Raw genomic sequence first — 21,381 nt, 5'->3', positions numbered from 1 at the left:
AACTTTCAGCACCTGAGGGTCTTCTTTGCATCAAAGTACTCAGTCCATAACGCATAAGATGTAATTTCTCCTTTTTTGTGAGATGGAAAACTTTACTTTGCTTTGGGAAGTGGGCAGCATCCAGTCTTAAAATCTCTGGAATTGCATCTGGGTACCAGTGGCCTGGACACCTGAGCAAGTTGAAGCCGCCATCTTGTTCGGGGGTCAGCGCTCTCCCAACTATGAGGATATTGCTGACCTCGAGGTCCCTGAAGCAGGGGACTGGTGCATGGGCATGTTCCTGTGGCACTTCTCAGTGACTGTGCTTGTTGATGTAATGGAGATGTAGACCCAGTAGATGACCATGGTTCTCAGCATCTTCCTCTTGGTCACCATGCCGACAAGACCTGCCCTAAAGTGGAGATGTTGCCCAGGGAAGGGCATTTCTTGTCAATGTAGGTACCCTCAGTGGCCTCTTTGGGTGTCTTGGCCAATGTCTTGGCTTCTGTGTGTCAATTTTTCCTAGCAAGACCCTCTCCTTGTTTTGAAAGATGATTGTCAGCTGTTTTTGGTAGTTGTGCTCAGTCTGAATGTCCAGCATCTTCCCAGCTGCCTGGGAAGAAAAAAAGAGTTATAATTTACTCTTCATAGCAGCCTGAATCACTTTGCTTGGTTTTCCAGTTAATATCTGCATGCCAACGTATAGATCTGCTCATGCTTCCAAAGAAACTGACTGTCGTGAGGGCCCCATATCATTAAAAAAAAAAAAACCAAAACAAATAACACAACAAAACAACAAGAAGTCAGGCATGGTGGTGCATGCCTGTAATCCCAGTACTTGGGAGGCTGAAACAGGAGGAGGAAAGGTTTGAGGAGGATCTCAGCAATGTAGTGAGACCCTCAGTAATTTAGTGAGACCCTGTCTCAAAATTAAAACTTCAATAGGGCTGGGGGTGTAGCTTGGAGGCAGGATGTCTCTGGGTTCAATTCCTAGTACACAAACACGCACCAATTAGCTTTTAAAAATATAATCTACATACCATAAAATTTACAACTATCTCAAAGGTACTACTCGGTGGTTTTAAGTATATTCATAGGGTTGTGCAACCATCATCACTATCTGATTTTAGGAAATATGAGTGACTCCAGAAAGAAACCCCATATCCGTTAGCCATCACTCCCCATTTCCTCTTAGTCTCTACCAGTCCCAGGAAACCACAAATCTACTTTCTGTCACTATGGATTTGCCTATTTTGGACATTTTGTATAAATGGAGTGATACAACCTGTGACTTTCTGTGATTCCCTTCTTTTACTTATTGTAATGTTTTAAAGGTTGATGCCTGGCCGGGGGTGGTGGTGGTGCACACTTGTAATCCCAGCATTTGGGAGGCTGAGACAGGAGGATCATGGTTCAAGGCCAGCCTCAGCTACTTAGTGAGGCCCTTTGCAACTCAGTGAGACCCTGTTTTAAAATAAAGAATAACCGGGCGTGGTGGCGCACGCTTGTAATCCCCACGCTTGGGAGGTGGAGATAGGAGGATCACGCCGGTTTGAAGCCAGCCATGCTGGCTTCAGAGACCCTGTTTCCAAAAATAAAAAAGTATAAAATAGGTCTGGGAGTGTAGCCCGGAGGTAGAAGGGCTTCCAGGAACCCCAGTACCACCACCAAAAAAAAAAAAAAAAAAAAAAGAATAAAAAAATAAGGCTGAGGGTGTTGCTTGAAGGCAGAATGTCCCTGGGTTCCATTCCCAGTACTGCAAAAAAGAAAAAAGAAAAAAGAAAAAAGAATAAAGGTTGGCACTTGTTGTTATATGTTATATCCATATCTATTTCGAATGAAGAAATGGACAGTTGTTTGAGACAGCAGTATTAGCCCCACTTTGTAAATGAAGAAAATAAAGCTGAGATTGTGTGTGCTCTTGGTCATGGTCACCCAACTCGACTCAGGCTGGGATTTGTGTCCAGGTCTGCCTTGGATGGCAGGTTGAGGTCAGCATCTTATCAAGATTCTCAGCAAGTCAGCGGGACCCTCCACATGTTACCAGCTCCTGACTGCCAATTTTTGCAATTTTTACCTTTTTCTTTCTTTCTTTCTTTTTTTTTTTTGCGGTACTGGGGATGAAATCCAGGGGCATTCGACCTCTGAAATACATCCCCAGCCCTATTTTTTATTCTGTTTTTGAAACAGGGTCTCACTGAATTGCAAAGAGCCTCACTAAGTAGCTGAGGCTGGCCATGAACTGCGACCCTCCTGTTTCAGCCTCCCAAATGCTGGGATTACAAGTGTGCGCCACCACGCCTGGCCAATTTTTACCTTTTTCTTGATGGACCCTACTTTGCTGCTCTCCTGGAAAGCAAAGTGCAGGGGAGCTAATGTACCCCCAGAACAGCTCTCAAACAATGGCTGATGGTGGGGCAGAGAGAGAGAGAGAGAGAGAGAGAGAGAGAGAGAGAGAGAGAGAGAGAGAGAGAGAGAGAGAAAGAAACACCCAAGTTTGGTCAGCCTTGGGAGGATAACCTAGGAATATGTTTTGCACTGGGTCTTAGTCTTGCCAGTAGGAAAAATCCCGTTTGCCTCTAGTACTAGCCAGCTTGATCCTGCACCTTTGATGGGATTTCTTGGCTGCCTTCCCATTCCCAGTTTTCTTCTCCAATCCCTACTGGTGCTTTCTTCAGTTTTCAAGCAAATTACTCGTGTTTGAATTTTTATTGCAGGATCAGCTTCTGGGTGAATCTTAACTAAGACATATGGCAAAACTTTATCCTTCCCTTCTTCCCTGCCATATGCCCCGGCCAGTGAGCCTTGACGATGGGAGAGAGCACACAGACCCAAGATGCTTGACTTCTCACGCAGACTCACTGGCCCTCAGGGGATATGATCTATAGCTAGCCAGCAGCTGTCTCCCCGAGACATCTTTGGTACAAATCCCGGCGCTGATTGGTATCCATAAAGCATGAAAAGAGAGGTTAAGGCTGGATGAGGCTCTTCCCAGCACCATTAAATCAGTTTGTTTCCATGATTCCTCTTTGCAGAGAGAGGGCAAAATATAGTGCAGTTGATTCTCATTATTTATGATAATTATTATGTTCTACAAAGTCACTGGAAACACTGAATAAACAAATGCAAACCATTGTTTCTAGGGGGAACACTGGGCAAGGCTCCTGAAAACCTCTGGTGATAGCCTTCTCATCCAGTGGTCACAACATAACCTTGTTTTCTGCGTGTTTTGGCTTGAAGTTATCATTTGTGGTGTGATAATGTTGAACGTTAAACTTATGGCAACAGCCCAGTAACTCATACTTGAATAAAGCTTATCCAACACATGCATTTTCTCTGAAAGGTACCTCACATCTTCTTGCATGTAGGAACACTAAGCACCATTTTAGCACTAGGCTTAGGGGCCATCTCCAACAGTGAAATCACCAACAAAAAACACAAACATGAGAAAAACTGAGTGTTAAATACATCACAAAAAGGACACTTGTTTACAGTCTAAGAGTTGAAATGAGAAGTCAGACGTGGCCTTGTTCAACCTCAGCTGGAGACGTGTTGTATCAGGGGACTCAAGGTTTTATTTTATTTTATTTTTTCCTTTCCCATACCTGCGAGTGACCACAAAACACCACAAATACTGAGTTTTAGGTTGTAAATAAATTTTATTTATTAGCAGAATTTGTACAAATAGATTTATAAACAATGAGGGTCAAATGTCTTTCTTTTTTTCTTACCAGGGTAAGACTATTTTAACTCTTTTATTTATAAATGTGTGGGCCAGGCTCTGTGATAGATACTGAGATGCTAATGAGATGGTCCCTATCCTTAATGAGTATTTCTTCTAGTGGTCCAGAGAACTCCTACTTCCATAGAAGATGGAATACATAGTCCAGAAGAGAGAAACAGTTTCATGGGAGTGTGAAGAAGGGAACTGAGAGTATGGGTAAGGAAGGGTGACTTGGAGGGAAGTACTAGATAGGTCTTGAAAAACATTTTACATTTTGAGTACCCATGTGTGATTGAGAAAAAGAGGCCATTGGTCAGACAACCTCATTTCCTGTGGTCAAATCTGCCAGCCTACCTGCATCTGTATCCTCTGGTCTAATTTATTCCTTTAAGGATGAAGTGTATCTTCTCCTAAGGCTAACCCCTCTACTTATCATGGGGACTCCTTTGCTCTTTGGGGCATCTTGTCTTCTGAATCAATGGTCAGTCCTCGTATTTTTTCTTAGTACTGGAGATTGAATCCTGGGGCATTATATCTCTGACTATACCCCCAGTTTCTGAGGCTGCCCCAACCAACAATCCTCTTGTCTTAGTTCTGTCCCCCAGTACTGAAATTATAGGTGTGCACCACCATGCACAATTTATCCATCTTTACTTGAACATTCTCACCAGCATATAAAATAGTTTACCCACCATCCCCCTTGATTCCACAACCTCTCCAGCCAATACCTAATTCCTTTTTCTCGTTTTACAGCAAAATTGCTGGAGAGAGCAACCTGAGGTCATTGTCTTCTCTTATTGAGGTCACTGGTAGATCCTGCATCAATTTCTGGTCTTTTGTCTTAAATATCAATTAGGATGCTTTTTTTGCTGTATGTTGTAGAATGTCTTGCTAAAAGTGGTTTCCACAATACAGACACCGGCGGCTAAGAAAGTTGTGTTCTCATAGATCAAGGCCGCTCCAGGGCTGGCTCTGCTTTTAGATAATGCCATCCGGGACCCATAGTTGCTCAGCTTCCTGTCCTGTCTTCCTTCCTCCCCTCACTGTAGCCACCCAGCTGGTGCTATAAGGGCTTCCATTACATGGGCATCATGAAAAGGGGCAAAGTGGCCTTCTCCTTTATGTTTGTTTGTTTTAATCATGGAGGACTTTCTTTTATTTTTCCCTCCCCATGGAAGTTGCACACATACTTCTTACATGTCAACCCCTACACCAATCACTAGCAAAAGAGAAAGGTATTATCCATGGTGTCCTGGACCAAATTCGACTCATCCCCTGAGTCCGTCTGTGAGTGGGGTCCACCTTCTTTGAAATGTTGCCACCGAGTCAACATTTCAGTAAAACCGGGTCCCGTAAGGAGGCAGAGAGAGTGAAAGTAACAGGAGGTGTTTGCCACCTCTCCCTTGACCCCTTGTGGCAGTTTTGACAGCCGACCCCCTTTGCCTTCTTAAAGTACTTCATTCTGTCACTTGCTTTGTGATGTTTTTTCCTCTGCGTTTTCTGCCAGCTTCCTGACTACAGCTTAGTTTCCTGCTATTCCATCTCTCTACAAGGGTGAATGCTCTCATGTTAGACCAGAGGATCATCTGCTCTTCTTCTACGGGATGTCTCTGGTGATCTCAGGGGCCCTTCTGTGCAACAGAAATACCAGGACTTCCTTGGGCATGGTGGCCCATGCCTATAATACCAGTATTTGGGGGGCTGAGACAGAAGGATCAAAGTTCAAGGCTGACCTCAGCAACTTAGTGAGACTCCGTCTCAAAATAAGAAGAAATAAAAAGGGCTGGGGGTACAGCTCAGAAGCTCAGAGGTAACTCGTCTCTGGATTTAATACCCAGTGGCAGGAGAAGAGCCACCATTTCTGAGCTACCTCTTTGATATTTCCAGCTACCTCTTTGATATTTCCTCTCATGGGATTCAGGGCAATTGCCTACTGCAAAGCAGAATTCTGTAGCCCCTTCAGCTATAGGACCAGTGTTCTGATTCTTTACTTGGTTGACCATCTGAGGATCCACGGGTCTGCAAAGCCTTGAGTGATGGCTGTCGCTTACCTCCTCTCTGGTCTTTGTCCAGAGGCATTTCAACCAGCTGTCTCTGGACTTCTATTTTTGGAACAGACAAAGCTCTTCCTTATTGGAGGACCTTTGCTGATCTGTTTTTTCCCCTCCTTGAATTCTCTTCTGCCCAATCTTTATATTATTGAATCCTCCTTACCTCTGAAATATTAGCCTCAATGTCTTGTCCTCAGAGAAGCATATTCTAACCACCCATTCCCACCTGCCAGATACCTTCCGTTGTAGCACACTGTCATGATTCTCCACCTTATGCTTACAACTTCTCGAAACATTGCTCTTTGTTAATATACAAGACTAAAATAATCAATAAACTAAAAACACTAAAATGATATCACCAGGAAGTCAAGGAAGGAGAGTTTTGAGAAGAACTTAATTAGTAGTGTAAAATGCTCTTACAAAGACTGAAGATAATGGTAATGGTAACGAGGACCATGATGATCATGATAATGATGATGAGGATGGGGATAACGACAGCAACAGCACTCTGGAGTTACTGTGGACCTGGAATAGTGCCAGATGTTTCACATATGTTATCTTATTTAAATCCTGCCAATGTCTTTATTGTCACCATTGTTGTTACCATTCCCACTTTATGGTGTTCATTGAGACCTGGGGAGGCCAGTCACGCTGTCTGATAGAAAGTAGTTTCCAATTAACATTTTATAAGTGAGTAAATGAATTTTCCCAAGATCTTGGAGCTGGTAAATGGTATAATTGAGAGACCAACTTAGGTCTGAGTGGATCAAAAGTTCATGTGTATAGCCACTGGCCTATGTTGGCTCAGATGATGTCTGAAATAACCTTTAAATGATTGAGAAGGTGAAATGTAAGATAGGTGATTTCTTATTTATATTAAAATATGATAAAAATAATTTTCAGGCAAAATTTTCTGAATTTTGGATTCCATCTATTCATTTGAAGGCATAGTTGAGTTTTGCAAAGGTATTGGGGATGAGTTCCCATTGAGTGATTTTATTATTAAAACACCCGGAAGATTGACTCTAATAATGAGCTGGATTCTATTATGTGATGAGTGTAGCTAAAACCCTGCTTGGGTGAGGCTTGGGATGGGTGCAGCCTAATCCAGATCCAATGTTTGACAGTCTAGATGTTTTCTGGCCACCTTGATGTCTGTTTTGTTCCATTGTGAGACATGTTTGGTGTTTGTGGTAGTACGCTCAGCACTCTTGTAGCCTGCTTGAGACCTTACCTAACATCAACAACATGGTTTTTGCTCTTACTGAGCTCATAGTCTAATGGGGGTGATGGAACACGCATGTGGGTAAGTTGCAAAGTCACAAGAAAAAAACACTGGTGCCACTGACAACATGTGCTATAAGAGGGATTTTGGTTTTCTACTGGGTTGACCATTGGAGGACCCATGGGCCTGGATAAGAAGTGGATGACGCTAATGGTTTTAAACTACATTACTCAGGGGAAGACATGGTCATGGTTTGGTGAAGAAATGGGGAAGGATGGTTTAAGCACAGGTAAAAAGGTACACATTTTCAAAATTTGCCCAAGGGACAGAAAGGATGAGACTTGTGGGGAAGAAGTCAGAGGGGAGTTGGAAAAGAGGAATAGGGAGATGAGAACTGTCAGCAGAGGCAGTAAGAATAGGCTGGTTGCTGTGAGAGTTATTTGGGATTTCTGAGGTCTGATATGACATGAAGGAATGTCTGTGAGAGCTAAATCTTGCAGTGTGCACATTTGGGAGCAAAGCCAGATTAAAAGTAGAAATACTATTAGGGTTTCTTAAACTTTAGTCTTTCTTATGCTACCTCCACTTTTTAATTGTTTGGGGGCCCTATTTAACTATCACCATACCACTCTTTCCTAAGGAGTGATTGCAATTTTAAAAACTTAAATCAATTTGGTTTTGCCATAAGCAATGATATCTACCATATTGAATACTTTTAAAACCTTATCCTCCCGATTGTGATTCATGGACTGCCTCAGCTAGTTAGTGAGGCTTCTTGCAACTCAGTGAGGTCCTGCTTCCAAATAAAGAATAAAAAAAAAAAAAAAGAGCTGAGGGTGTATCTCAGAGGTAGAACGGCCCTGGATTCCATACCCAATAAATACTACAAAAAAAAAAAAAGTTATCCTCCCATTTAGGAAAAACTTAACTAAATGTAATCGTACCCTAAGTAATAGTACCTATATAATCCCAGGTATCCTATGCTTATCCTGTTTTGCCTACTGTGTGTTAAACTCATAGTGGTTGCAGAAATGTTCATCTGCATGTCACCTAAACTTACCCGCGTACCACCAACAGTTCACGTGCTATACTGTTGGGAACACCCTAGGTGCTGTTATAATTCTCTAGTTGTGACATGATGAAATCAAATAGCTCATTTTACATTTATTAAGTACTTAGTATATTCAAACACCTCTGCTGGAAAAATGAAAATGGGAATTAGATGGAGTCTTTACTTGTAATGGCTTTGAAACAAAGCAGGTAGAGAAAGGCACATCTCACATAAGAAGGTGAGGCGTGGGCTAGATGAGCCCAATCCCAGTAGCGTGGAGCAGCTTTTGAATATGCCACCCAACCGCAGCCTTGTCAGCTGAGCAGCTGAATGAGCTTCCAGTTTGGAACCAGGGCTGAATAAGCTCCTTTCAAATTCAGTTTGCTTCGGCAAGTATTTGCCAGGTGCTATACGGTGCTTTGGGGAATATGAAAGAGATTACTATGCTTTAGGGAGTAGATAAACCAGAAGCCAAAGGATGATGTGGGAGGCGGAGTGGGTTAAGTACCACAGGAGAGATGCAATGGATGTATGCTTAGGGATTTCAGGAGGAAGAGTTCATAGCCAGCTTGGGACCCAGGAAAGCTGCCTAGAAGATGTGACATTTCAGATGGACTTAAAAAAAATTAAGTGGTGCATTGTAATCACACATTATACTGAGGTTCGGAGTGATGGAGGCAGCATACATGCACACAGAACTTGTTGAGCTTCTCCTCCATTCCAGCTCCCATCCCACTCCCTCCCCATCCCCATACATGATACCGGGATTGGCTTTAACCATTTTATATACGTACATGGTGTCAGCTGAAGTGTCTCCTTCATCAAGTCTCCCTCTCTTTACCTGCCTCCCTCCCCGAGGCCCTCTTCCACCACTCCACCAGGCTTTCTCCTGCTTTATCTGAAGTTCATTTTGTATATTTGATTTCTCCCTAGCTTCCACATATATGAGAAAACATAAGACCCTTCATTTGTTGTGACTGGCCGACCTCGCTTAGCATAACATCCTGCAGTTGAGATGCACTTTGAAGAAAGAAATAAAGCAAAAGGCCACGATGGGGGGGGATCCAGCAGAGGGAGGGTCACCAAACAGGGAAACTGAGGCACCTGGGTAAGAAAGAGCAAGTCTCCAGTTTGGTGGGAAGATGTAGGTGGGCAGGAATGCTGGCTTCCTGTGGGCACTTGAGATACTAGGTTGGTCATGGGTTTATCTCTATTGCAGCCAGGAGCCTTGTTACAAGTTGCACTTACAGAAACAAGGTGGGTGTTTGTAATCTGAATCAGAGGGAGGGGTAACTGCAAGCCAGAGACTCTTAGGAAGAAATGCATTGATCTGGTGAGAAATAACAAGGTCGAGAATGGTCACTGTGACACCGATCTGGGCAAGAGGGGCCACTGGGTAAGTGGAGAACGGTCTAAATGTGCGGTGCTGAGGGCTGTGGACCAGCTGGCCTTCAGCATGGTATAATCCATCATTTCTCTTTAATTACAGGGAGGAAAGCAATGTCATTGGTGAGGTATGGAATAAGGAGGAGCACTGATTGTGTGGTAGGGGGAGGAAGATAATGACTGTGTTTCCAGTACCTGATGGATAAGTACTCTTTGCTGTGAAGGGACAGAGGCAGCCCATGATGCAGCTAATTCCTTTCATTTCATCCTTAAGTACACTCAAGGATTAAATAGCTTTATAATTTCTACGTGGCTTTTCTTGTCCGAGAGGCACTGGAAATGGACACTATTGGCTCTTGAATTGTACAAGGATAATGTGTCCTGGGAGACTGGCCCAGTGCATTCAGTGGAAAGCTATGTGAGTTACTTTATCCCTAAAGTAGACATTTCCTCTTTCACCGCCCTATCTTTTTTGCCCATATGTGACAAAACTCATTCATTCATTTTTTTTTTTTTTGCAGTACTAGGATGGGGCCAAGGGACATTCTACCTCTGAGTGACAACCTCCAGCCTTAATTTTTATTCCGTATTTTGATACGGGGTCTCATTGAGTTGCAAAGGGCCTCACTAAGTAGCTGAGGTTGTCTGCGAACCATGATCCTTCTTTCTCAGCCTCCCAAATTCTGGGATTACTAGCATGTGCCACCACGCCCAGAGAAATTAATCTATTTTGATCCTTTGTTCTCTGAAAAGGAACTAGGAGTCAGTGGCTGTGTCGGATACAGTCCTTCCTTCACACAAAAAGACTCTGATGTGACTGTGGATAAGCAAAAAGCAGACGCAGGCTTAATCAGAGTGGAGTCTGCAGAGCAGAGAGAAGGGTAACCCACTGGAAGTTTCCCCAGGGAACATCCTAAATGTCTGAGTCTCCAAAATCCACCCCACTGTCATCTAGTCTGTGTTTCTGGAGCTCTTGTTCTTTATCTGTCTTATATAATGCCTACCTCTGTAGTATCTGGGATGAAATGCACCAATTTTAACTGCAACGAATAGGGCAAAGCAACTCTTGGGATCTGCTCTGGGTAGGAAGCGGAGGCTGGATTCTTCTAGTGGGAACTTCTTTTAAGACCATGACTCACTGGCCTTCTTCCCCCTCACTGAGCAGGTATTGGTTCAGTTCCAGGGAATGGCTGGAAGTCGACAGCCAATTTAGTGGTACAAAAGAAAGGAGAAGCTACTTTCAAATGGGTCTATATTTTCAGTTATCAAAGAGGCCAACACTGTCTCCTAGTGAATGGGAACCCCAAAATGCCCTGAGGATCCTACTGGATGTTTCTGATTAAACACCTTACATTTAATGATCTCAGAAATGGCAAAGTTAAAAATAGCATCTACTTTGAAACTGGCTATTAAGTAGACACTATATTTTTAAAATCTATTACTGGATCTAGGTCTCCAGCTCTAGTAGCAGCATATTGTTTGGAGCAAAGTTTATTTTTATTAAGTAAAAATTAAATGGAAGGTTAGAGAGATAATGAGTATTTAACTTTTTAGATTTTAAATTTTTAGCATGACTTTCTTATTGCATTACATTTTTCTTTTTATATGATAAAACCCCATAGTAATATGGCCATTATGAAACTCATTTATTTGTGTATATGTGTATTTATTGAATATTTACTGGCAGTCAGGCCCTGTGCCAGACTCTGAAAAACATGAATCAGAGCTATATTTCATGCTTTTTATGCCTCAAGAGAAATATTCTATTATTCGACATTAATTATAAAATGAATTTGTAGTTATTTAACACTTCTAAAATCAGAATGTGCCTTACTACTAATTATCTCCTAATTTATTTGATAACTTTAATAATTGAGAGACACATAGAAGAATGATACATTTTGTAATTTATGACATTTTAGATTTGCTAGGAGATATTTGCACAATAGTAAATTGGCATTGTGTTAGGACTAATTTGGATTTCAGTACTAATATTAAGCCTCTAGTTTTCAGCATTGAGATGAACCCAGGACTCAGTTGCCTGGTTGTCTAGGGGAGAAGAATCAGAGGTGGATAAAGAGTCAGCAGATGCGAGCTGTGTAGGCAGTGACTACAGGATGGAGAACAATTCTCCAATGCCTTGTGTTTCTGCATCTTCTCTTCTGGATGCTCCACAGATTCATCTTGGGATGACTCTACCAGACATCAGAACAGAGCAGGAGGAATGAGACAAAGCAGTGTGGGCTGTGGTTTGCAAGATGGGGACTCACCCCAAAAAGATTAGGACCAGTTTGTGTACCTAATGCTGTGAAAGTGGACAAGAGGGCTAAATGATGGCAGCTCCATCCATTGGTCCTACCATTATCATTGGTCCTGCCATTGACCATTTGTCAGACATACATTTGACAGCCAGCTAGGCATTTGTGAGCACTGTTCTTATTCTTGTTCCATGCATGGACTGAGGCTCAGAGTGGGTGAGTGCCTTGCTTAACATCACACAGTTAGGAAGTGATAGAACCAGGATTCAAATTTTGGTCTATGGGTCATCAAAGTCTACTTCACTTCCAATGTGCTGCAAGGTATCCCCAAATCGGAATGTGCATTGGCTTTACATCTCAGAAGCCACACAGGGTTAGATTGTGAAGAGTTATATAGAAGAGCCTTGGAATCTAAGAATATGGCTACCCAGCAAGATTCCACAGATGTCTTGGTCAACTTTTCTGTGTGTTGTTGGTCAGGGGCAGGGACTGGACCAAACTGGGAGGAACAGATGCTCAAAGGGTCCAGGGCAGAGCTGCTTGCCTGATGAGTGAAGTTCTGTGGTTCAGCGATTCGTTACTGTACTCGAATCAGACCCCCAAAGGGCAGAAGTGCTGTTGTAGCCAAAATTCTAGAACTCAGCGATGGGTTATTTTTAATAAAGCCCACTATCCCTAGAGGAGCTTGCTACAGTGGTGAGCAAGTTCATAGCTGGGAGCTGATGAACAATTGTAATTAGGTTTCTAATATTTAAGATGTGCACCTGTCATGGATTCCCTTTGGATTTGATCCCTTTGCGGAACTGAAGGAAAATTAAAATGTTTTGGTTCATTATTTAAAATCACTAGGTTATTTGCTGCAAGCTAATGATGAGCCAGTTAGAAGTTTACAAAATATAGGCAGGTGTGGTAGTGCACACTTGTAATCCTAGTACTTGGGAGGGTGAGACAGGAGGATCTGTGTTCGTGGCCAACCTCAGCTACTTAGCGAGGCCTTTGCAACTCAGTGAGATCCTGTTTCAAAATAAAGAATAAAAAATAGGGCTGAGGGTGTAGCTCAGCGGTAGAATGCCCCTGGGTTCAATCCTCAGTACCATAAAAAAAAAGAATTTTACAAAATATAAGAAAAATTTCCAGCTTTTATTCTCTGTGAGAAATTTACATAAAAGTCATAGGTGACTGCACTGAAACATATTCTAAGGGGAGAAGGTGGGTATACCTGAGAGAAGGCTGCCAGTGTCCTAGAAGTTGTGTGTCTATTTAGGTGAGGAAAGAGATAGCTGGCTGGGCCCTGAGCTATACCAAGTGGTTGCTGGTTAGCTTGGTCTTCAAAAGAGAGTAAAAATCTGGGAGAGTAGTCCATTCTTAGCATATCTATCTAGACAAGAGTACAGATAACAGAACGAGAAACTGTTAGTACACAAACCTCAGTTCAAACCTTTAGGGAATGATTAAAATAAAAAATTGATTAAAATAAAAAAACTAGTATCACTATGATTTTTATGATTCTGTATCCCTTGGGGGTATTCTAGTGGCATCTTTGGGGTGGCATCTGTTATGATATATATATATATATATACACATACATACATACAAACATACATACATATATTTATCTCCTACTGTGTCTGGTTGACTCTTTTTCTTTTTTGGGGGAGGGCAGAGGGCAGTTTTTTTTTTTTTTTAGATATTGTTCCTAAGAAGGAATAAATGCACATACCTGCTTTTTTTGTGGTACTGGGGTTCCTAGAAGCCCTTCTCCCTCCGGGCTACACTCCCAGACCTTTTTTTATTTATTTGGAAACAGGGTCTCTTAAGCCAGTGAGGCTGACTGCGAACCTGTGCGATCCTCCTGTCCCTGCCTCCCAAGCGCGGGGATGACTAGCGTGCGCCACCGCGCCCGGCTTACCCGCTTTTTTTTGGTAAAAACACCTTTGTTTTCTACACAACTGCTTTGTATTAACAATATTAGACCGTGTGGATGTCTGCCATCGTCAACATGATCTACATTATGATGTGAGACTATAATGCACCAATAAAAAAAAGTAAAAAATACTAAAAAAAATTGGAGAAGGGAATAAATGCTATTATGTAATGGAATTGCAGAACATGCTATACATATATTTATTTAGTCGCCTTAGCTTTCAGAATATTGGATGACATTTTCTGGCATAGGAGAGGGGGAAAAACTTCACCCCCATTTTGCTTTTAAATTGTAATATGGTTGACAGATTTTTTTTTCCTGGCCTCATTGATTAGAGCATTTTGAACAGGTGTGTGTGTGTGTGTGTGTGTGTGTGTGTGTGTGTGTGTGTGCGCGCCTGTGTGTTGTAATCTTTTTTTTTTATATTTCTATCCCTTGTGTTTATCAGGAATTAATCCTCAAGGCAATACTTTGCTGCTGGAATCAGTGTTCTGAAGGCTGGTCAGAATCTCTTGTGGAATCTCACCATGTGACCCTATTGAGGACATCTGCATGCTTCCGTTGATTGAGATCTGAGTCTCCCAGGCAGAGACACACACACCCCAGATCAGCCCATGTATCTCTTGCACAGCTGAACAACCCGGGCAGAACTCTATCTGAGGCCCAGGGCCAGGGGTTCTTCATTTCTCTGGTTGTCTTCATATTGCTACCTTCTTAGGCCCCCATTTCTTCCTAGAGTTTCTAAGGTGGCTGCCAGTGACTGCAGAACATCCTTCCTTTAAATTGACATCCTGTAGGAGACAAACTCAGCTCTCTAAGGCTAAAATGAATGTCTTGCTGTGGAATCTTCTTTGGTCGTAACTGGCCTGTGTAGGGCCAGATATCTTTAACTAGTCATGGACGTGGTGAGGGATGGTGGAACTTGCTCACTGGCTCAGGCTGGGTCCTGGACTCCACCCTGGGGAGCCTCAGAGTGAAGCCCAGCCTAGGGGCTGAGAGTTGGGCTGTAGTGGTTTTCCAGAATAAAATCAGAATACAGTTGTCAAGTCAAGATGGGGGGAGAGAGGGCCCATGGGAACAGAAGCAGGGATACTAGTCAGGCAGCTGCTGAACTCTAGGCAAAGAATCAGGGTGGTTTGGATAAGGAGTGTGGCAGCTGAGAGGGAGAGAGGTGGACAGATTTGATTTATATTCTGGAGATGGGATCCGTAGGCTTTGCTGATGGAATACAGGTCAGAGGTAGTGAGGAAAAGAATTAAAAATGACTCCTAGGCTGGGAAGGCTCTGGCATGCCTGTAATCCCAGTATTTGGGAAGCTGAAACAGAGTATCACAGGTTGGGAGCTGGCCTCAGCAACATAGCAAGACCCTGTTTCAAAATAAAAAATAAAAAGTACTGAGGGTACGGGGAGCTTGGAGGTAGAATGCTCCTGTGTTCAAGTCCCAGGACCACCAAAAAAATAAAACAAGAAGAAAAACCCCAAAACAGATTAAAAAAAATCCTCCTAGGTTTATAAATGGACCAACATGGGAGGAGGTGATAGCATTTTTTTGAGATAGGTGAATCAGAAAAATTTTAATTTTATGTTACTTACTTAATTAATTAATTAATTTATTTTTGGTGGTACTGGGGGTGGAACCCAGAGGCTTTCTACCTCCGGGCTATGCTCCCAGACCTTTTTTAAAAAATATTTTTTATTTGGAAACAGGGTCTCACTAAGTTGCTGAAAGCCTCACTGAGTGGCTGAGGCTGGCTTCGAAGCTGTGCGATCCTCCTGTCTCAGCCTCCCAAGCACGGGGATTACAAGCGTCCACCGCCACTCCCGGCTATTTTATTATTTTAAAATCAACTGTGGTATTCCAGTTCTGTGGGATTTGAGAAGTTATCAGATATCTGAGTAGAAATGTCAGTTAAGGGTTGGAGCTAGGACTCTAGAATTATACAGGGTAGGACTGAGAATGTATATTCATGGAATCTAAAAAGAAAGGGGCAATTGCAGTAATTTTAAAAATTTATTTTACTTTATTTTATTTTATTTTTTGTGGTACTGGGGATGGAATCCAGGGGCATTCTACCTCTGGACCACACCCCCAGCCCTATTTTTAGTCTTTATTTTGAAACAAGGTCTCACTGAGTTGCAAAGGTCCTCACTAAGCAGAGGCTGTCCGTGAACCCCCATCCTCTTGTCTCAGCCTCCCAAATGCTGGGATTCTAAGCCTTTGCCACCATGCCCAGATTTTATTCTTTAATTTGAAACAGGGTCTCACTGAGTTGCAAGGGCCTCACTAAGCAGCTGAGGCTGTCCTTGAACTGTGATCCTCTTGTCTCAGCCTCCCAAATGCTGGAATTACAAGCATGTGCCACCATGCCTGGCCCTAAATTTATTTTTTAAATCCATAAAACTAGCCTTGTTGAGAGTGGAGCCAGAGCTGGCTTTATTTATCTTTGACTGCTGCCTTCACACTTGCTTTGTCAGACCAACCATGAATGATCTTCCAGAGATATTTCACAGAGTCTCCAGGCACCTTTAAAATAAAAGTAAAGAAGATAGAAACCAAAACTTTACCTTTAAATGTTCAGAGATACTCAGAAGTTCAGTTCCATATTAAACCCAAACGTCAATGTCCCATCCCATTCAAAGCTCTAGTCTCCAGCGGGCCAGGTCGGATCAGAGATGCCTCTGGGCGGGAGTGAACGGCGGACGCCAGGCCAGCTCCTCTTCTGCCTTTGTTCAGACGTCTGTCCTTCCAGCTTTGTTGCTCCTTGTTCCTTCAGTTAGGTGGCAGGGAGAGGTGTGACGAGGCAGCAGAAATGACGGTGTCCTCTGCTGCCACAGAGCACCCTCTGTCTCACTAGCATTCAGTTCTCACTGAAGTTTCCCAACGTTTCCTGCTGCAGGCATGGATGATCTCTGGGGGTCCCTTATCACTCTTCCACCCCTCCAGCTTTGCCTGTACTCTACCTTAGCTGTGTTTGCTCCAGTGGATGGATTCCTTGGGGAAGGCCTTTTCTGAAGGCTTTGGCTCTGGCTACCTGCCCACCCCATTCCCATGCCTGCTTTGCCCATGAAAAACTTCGAGCATCTTTGTGCTGCCCAGCTCAGGTAGAGCAGGCCATTCCTTTGCTGCCCTCTGTCCTCAACCTGTGGCTTCTGGCCAAACTCTGAGAGCCCATGCCTAGTTTTCCCAGATTGTCTCCTTGGACACTCCCAGAGGGTGCCATGCACAGTGTGTTCTGGACTTCTGCGGTTCATGTAGCAGCTCTGAGTTCTGACCTGTCTCTAATGCTCCTTTCCAGAGTAGCACAAGGCAGACCTATAGCCTAAGAAGCTCAGCAAGCAGCTAGCCGGCATCCCAGGTGCTGGTCCCCTTGCACCAACCACCTGAGCTCTCTGGGCAGGTCTCCTGCTGCCTCTTTGTCACTGTACTCTCTAATGCTGTCGTGCTAGCCCACTTTTCTGTTGATGTGACCAAAATACTGGACACAAACAATATAAGGGGGCAAAAGTTTATCTGGCTTATGGTTTTAGAGGTACAGTCCAGAGTTGGCCAACTCCAAGACATACATTATGGTGGCATGGTGCATGGAAGAGGACAGCAGCTTGTCATAGCAGCTGAAACAGAGAGAGAGAGAGAGAGAGAGAGAGAGAGAGAGAGAGAGAGAGAGAGAGAACACAGATATAGTCTCTAAGACTATACCATCAGTACTGACTTCCTCCAGCTCTGCCCCCCCTGCCTAAATTACCACCCAGTAAATTCATTTAAATTATTAATCCTTCAGTAGATTTATTCACCAATGAGATTAGAGCCCCAATTCATTTGTTCCACCTCTGAACAATTTATATATATATATTTTTTTGGAGGGAGTACTAGGGATTGAACCCAGGAGCATTCTACCTCCAAGCTACACCCCCAGCCCTTTTATTTTATTTTGAAACAGAGTCTCGCTAAGTTGCTGAGACTGACCTTGAACCTACAATCGTCTTGTCTCTGTCCCCTAAGAGTTGGAATTACAGGTGTGCACCACCGTGCCTGGCAAATTTTGTGCATTAACAAAAATTTTTTGCACAAGCTATTCTGAGGGACATTCTATATTCAAGCCCTAACAGCTGTTCTTTCCTTTAAGAAGTGCCTTTTCTCCAGTGAACTCTCTTATGAGGGTTGGAGGCAGCTTCTGAACCACTTCGACATCCTCAAAGCAAGTTCTGCATAGATAACAACTTGGTCTTCAGTATCAGGGCCTCAGTATGAACTCAGAGCTAACTGGAAAAGCCCTACTAACATTGCATTGTGACATAGAAACTCTTCAAGTGAAAACTTCAGGGAAGTCCAGTGTATAAAGCGGGTGAACATGGCTCTATGTGGGGTTCAGTGGGCAGCATGAGGCAGGCTGCCCAAGGCTGGCTCCTTTATGCAATCTGGAAACCTCTGTGCTTGGGAGAGCCATCCATCATGCAGACTTTCCCACTAGTTACAGTTCTGCAGTGGTTGACTTGTTCAGAATTTTATGGTGGAAATGATAGTTTTTGTACATTGTATGGGATGCAAGGAATCCCAGTGTGGCCCATGTCTGCTGCAGAGGACCACCAGTTGGGCCACCATGGGGGTCTTCTTCACGGTGCACAGCTCTGCCAGGTGAATACCTGCTTCTCTGCCTCCTGGCATGGATGGAGAGGCTGCTGGTGAATGCCCTGGTTCTGCGCAGACTTGCTGGGTAGCTGCGTTAAAATATATATATATATATATATATATATATATATATATATATATATATATATATATATACATACATACATATAAATAAATATATATTCTGATATTCTGCCTCTGGCTCTAATCCCTGGAACCTATGAAAATGTTACCTTCCATAGCAAAGGGTTTTGCAGAAATGATCAAGTTGAAGACCCTGCACCTTGTGATGATTGTGTACCCAATGGAAGAAATATTTTCTCGTTGGCCATATTATCTTGGGGCTTTGTGCCTTGTAGAAAAATTGACTGGTAGTCTTTAGGCAGGCTTTTATGTACAGGTTTTCATCTTTGCACACAGTAGTGTGATTAGAAGGTCACTCCCGTGTCATCTATTCCAAGTTCTGGGACAGTGGGCAAATTATCTAACTTTGGGCTTCAGTTTCTCCGTCTGTTAGATTGGGGTACTGGGCCTTGGACTGTTCAGGTATAATGAGAGCATTCATGTGAAACACACCGTGCCCGGCACTGAGGAGTCACCCAGAACACTATTGGTTGTATTAGGTTCCTATTGCTGCTGAATTGGGTTACTTCTAATTGGATGGATTAAAACCAACACGAATTTATGTTCCTATGGTTTTACAGGTCACATTTCCTAAATGGTTGATGTGAGTCTAAAATTAAGCTATTTGCAGGGCTATGCACCTTCTGGAGGCTTTAAGGGAGAATCTTCTCTTGTGTTTCCTAGTTTCTGAAAGCTGCACACACTCCGGGATTCCAGACCTTTCTTTGGGAACTCACATCCCCTTCTCACCTCTGGCTCTTCTGTCTTCTCTTTGGTTGCAGGGTGCAAGGTCCTTAAGTTGATCACGTCTGCAAAGCCCCTTTACCATGTCAGGTAACATTTTTATAGGTTCCAGGGATTAGAATAAAGGCATCTTTGGGGTAGCAGTATTCTACCTACCATTCTAATTTTTGCGTAAAAATTGACTTTAAGTCCTGACAGAGTGCCAGACCTTCTGCTTTGTGCTGAGCACACAAAATGGATAAGACACAATGCTTATGCTACAATAAATATATGATGACAATGACGTTAGTAATAGTCATGTCAACACTTATTGTTTACCATATGTCAGGTATTGTGCTAGGCACTTTTAAAATCATTTTTATTGGTACATAATGATTACACAAAACAATGGGATTCATTGTTACTTATTCATACATGCATAATTTGATTGATTCCACTCCTCATACCCCCTCTCCCCATTTTCTTATTCCCGTGGTCCTCTTCTTCTACTTTATTGGTCTTCCTTTTATTTTAATGAGATTCCCCTTATTTTTTTTTTCTCTCTAGCTTCCACATATGAGAGAAAAACCTACTTCTTCTATTTTCTTTTGTACTAGAGATTGAATCCAGGGACATTCTATCTCCAAGTTATAACCCCACCCTTTTTATTTTTATTTTGAAACAGGGTCTCACTAAGTTGTTGGAGCTGACTTCGATGCTGTGATGCTCCTATCTCAGCCTCTCAAGTACTGGAACTACAGGCATGGGCCACCACCCCTGGTTCCTTTCTTTTAAGTGGAATTTTATATCAGTGTCTTAAATTTCCACCTAAAGGTTGAATTATGTTGAATTGAATTTCCACTTAAATTCCACATAGCTATTGAAGATTGTTAGTTCGAAGATTCGGTCTGGAGTTATTCTGACCATCTGTGTCATTATTCTGACTTCAGGCTTGAGATCTGAGTCAGTAGCTGAAGTCTTTTGACAAACTCTGCATTTACCATCTACTACAAACTTTGAAGGGCCATGACAAACACAAATCCATAAAATCAGCTGTTGTGGAAAATAGCAAAGTTTGATAGGTACATATAGCAATTCTTCTTCACTTGTGATAAAAAGAAATGAGAACTTTTTTTTTTTGATGCAAAGACCATTCTAGCTCATGCCCAAAGAAACTTGGCATAGAGTTGAAGTTGGCTTTTAAAGGTAAGGGTCGCCATGTGTGGCCGTGCAGGGTGTATACTGTGTCACTGTGAAAGGCATCTCCTAGAGCTGTGCCATGTGGCAGTACTGTCAAGGATGTCGTGAATTCCAGCCTCTCTTGCCTCTTTTAGTGGGAGAGCTTGACACTAAGCTTCACAATTGTAAGATTAAGAAGGTATTATGTACTGTCATTTCTAAGATTGTGCCTTTCTGTGACTCTATTGCTTTAGTTTAGGGAATTTCTTCTGGAACCCTTAATAGATTCCCAGAAATAAAAAGAAAAAGTAATTGCTTGCGATAGAGTGCATTTGTGCAGAAACAGAGGATGCTAGGGATAGATGCAATTACCCTTTGTGCCAGGAGTTAACTGGTTTAGTTTGCTGGTTTGTTTTGAGATATTCCCCCAAACTAGGGGTCTTCCAGGCCTTGACTTTTGGGCTTTGAGTTGTGGCATAGTTACCTGTTTTTTGCTTCTACGGGACTAAATATAGTCCTGATGTCAAAGATCAAAATTTGGGATTATTGACAGACTTCATACCAAATTGAAAAACTCAAGATAAATTTGCAAATTAATATGAACTCATGTCTCAAATACTCTTTTAGAGAATTCTATATAGCAGAACTCAAAGATGGCAGGAAATCCAACTTTAGAGTTGGATGGACGCTGGGCTTATCTCTTGGTCCTGGCACTTGGCTCTGGCAAAGTACTTATAGCTTCTGGTTGAGGGATTGGAGTAGTTGATATTTCCAACCCCCTTTAAATGCATAATGACATTGTTAATTTTTGGTATAATTATTTAACAACAATTTCTTTTTTGTTTCATATATTTATTCACAATATTTATTCATGCCAAATGCCAAACTAGGCAATGAGTGTGTAAGAGCAACCCAAATGAGCAAGGTATCTGCTCTCTAGTTGGGAAGGTGCTGAGTTGATGGCTAGCCAACATCAAACCAGCAAACAGTATGTTTACAATCATGTTACCTGCTGTGGTAGAGACTAATGGAGAGGACCCATGTATTGGTCAAGTTTCTCCAGAGAAATAGAACCAATAGAGGATCCACACACTCATACACACACACACACACACACAAAAAAAAAAAAA

At 42.6% G+C, this 21,381-nt stretch overlaps 1 protein-coding gene across 1 annotated transcript in view; it reads left to right on the top strand.

The window, feature by feature from the left end:
* KCNK10 (potassium two pore domain channel subfamily K member 10) overlaps positions 1–21,381 on the top strand; it is a gene marked incomplete at both ends in the record, with an annotated part of 143,870 nt that overhangs the window by 17,717 nt on the left and 104,772 nt on the right. The window lies entirely within an intron of this gene.

Source organism: Muscardinus avellanarius, assembly GCF_963383645.1.
Source record: "Muscardinus avellanarius genome assembly, chromosome: 12".
NCBI classification, from domain to species: Eukaryota; Metazoa; Chordata; class Mammalia; order Rodentia; family Gliridae; genus Muscardinus; species Muscardinus avellanarius.
The sequence above is the reverse complement of the archived record's forward strand: the minus strand, read 5'-3'. Positions and strand labels throughout refer to the sequence as shown.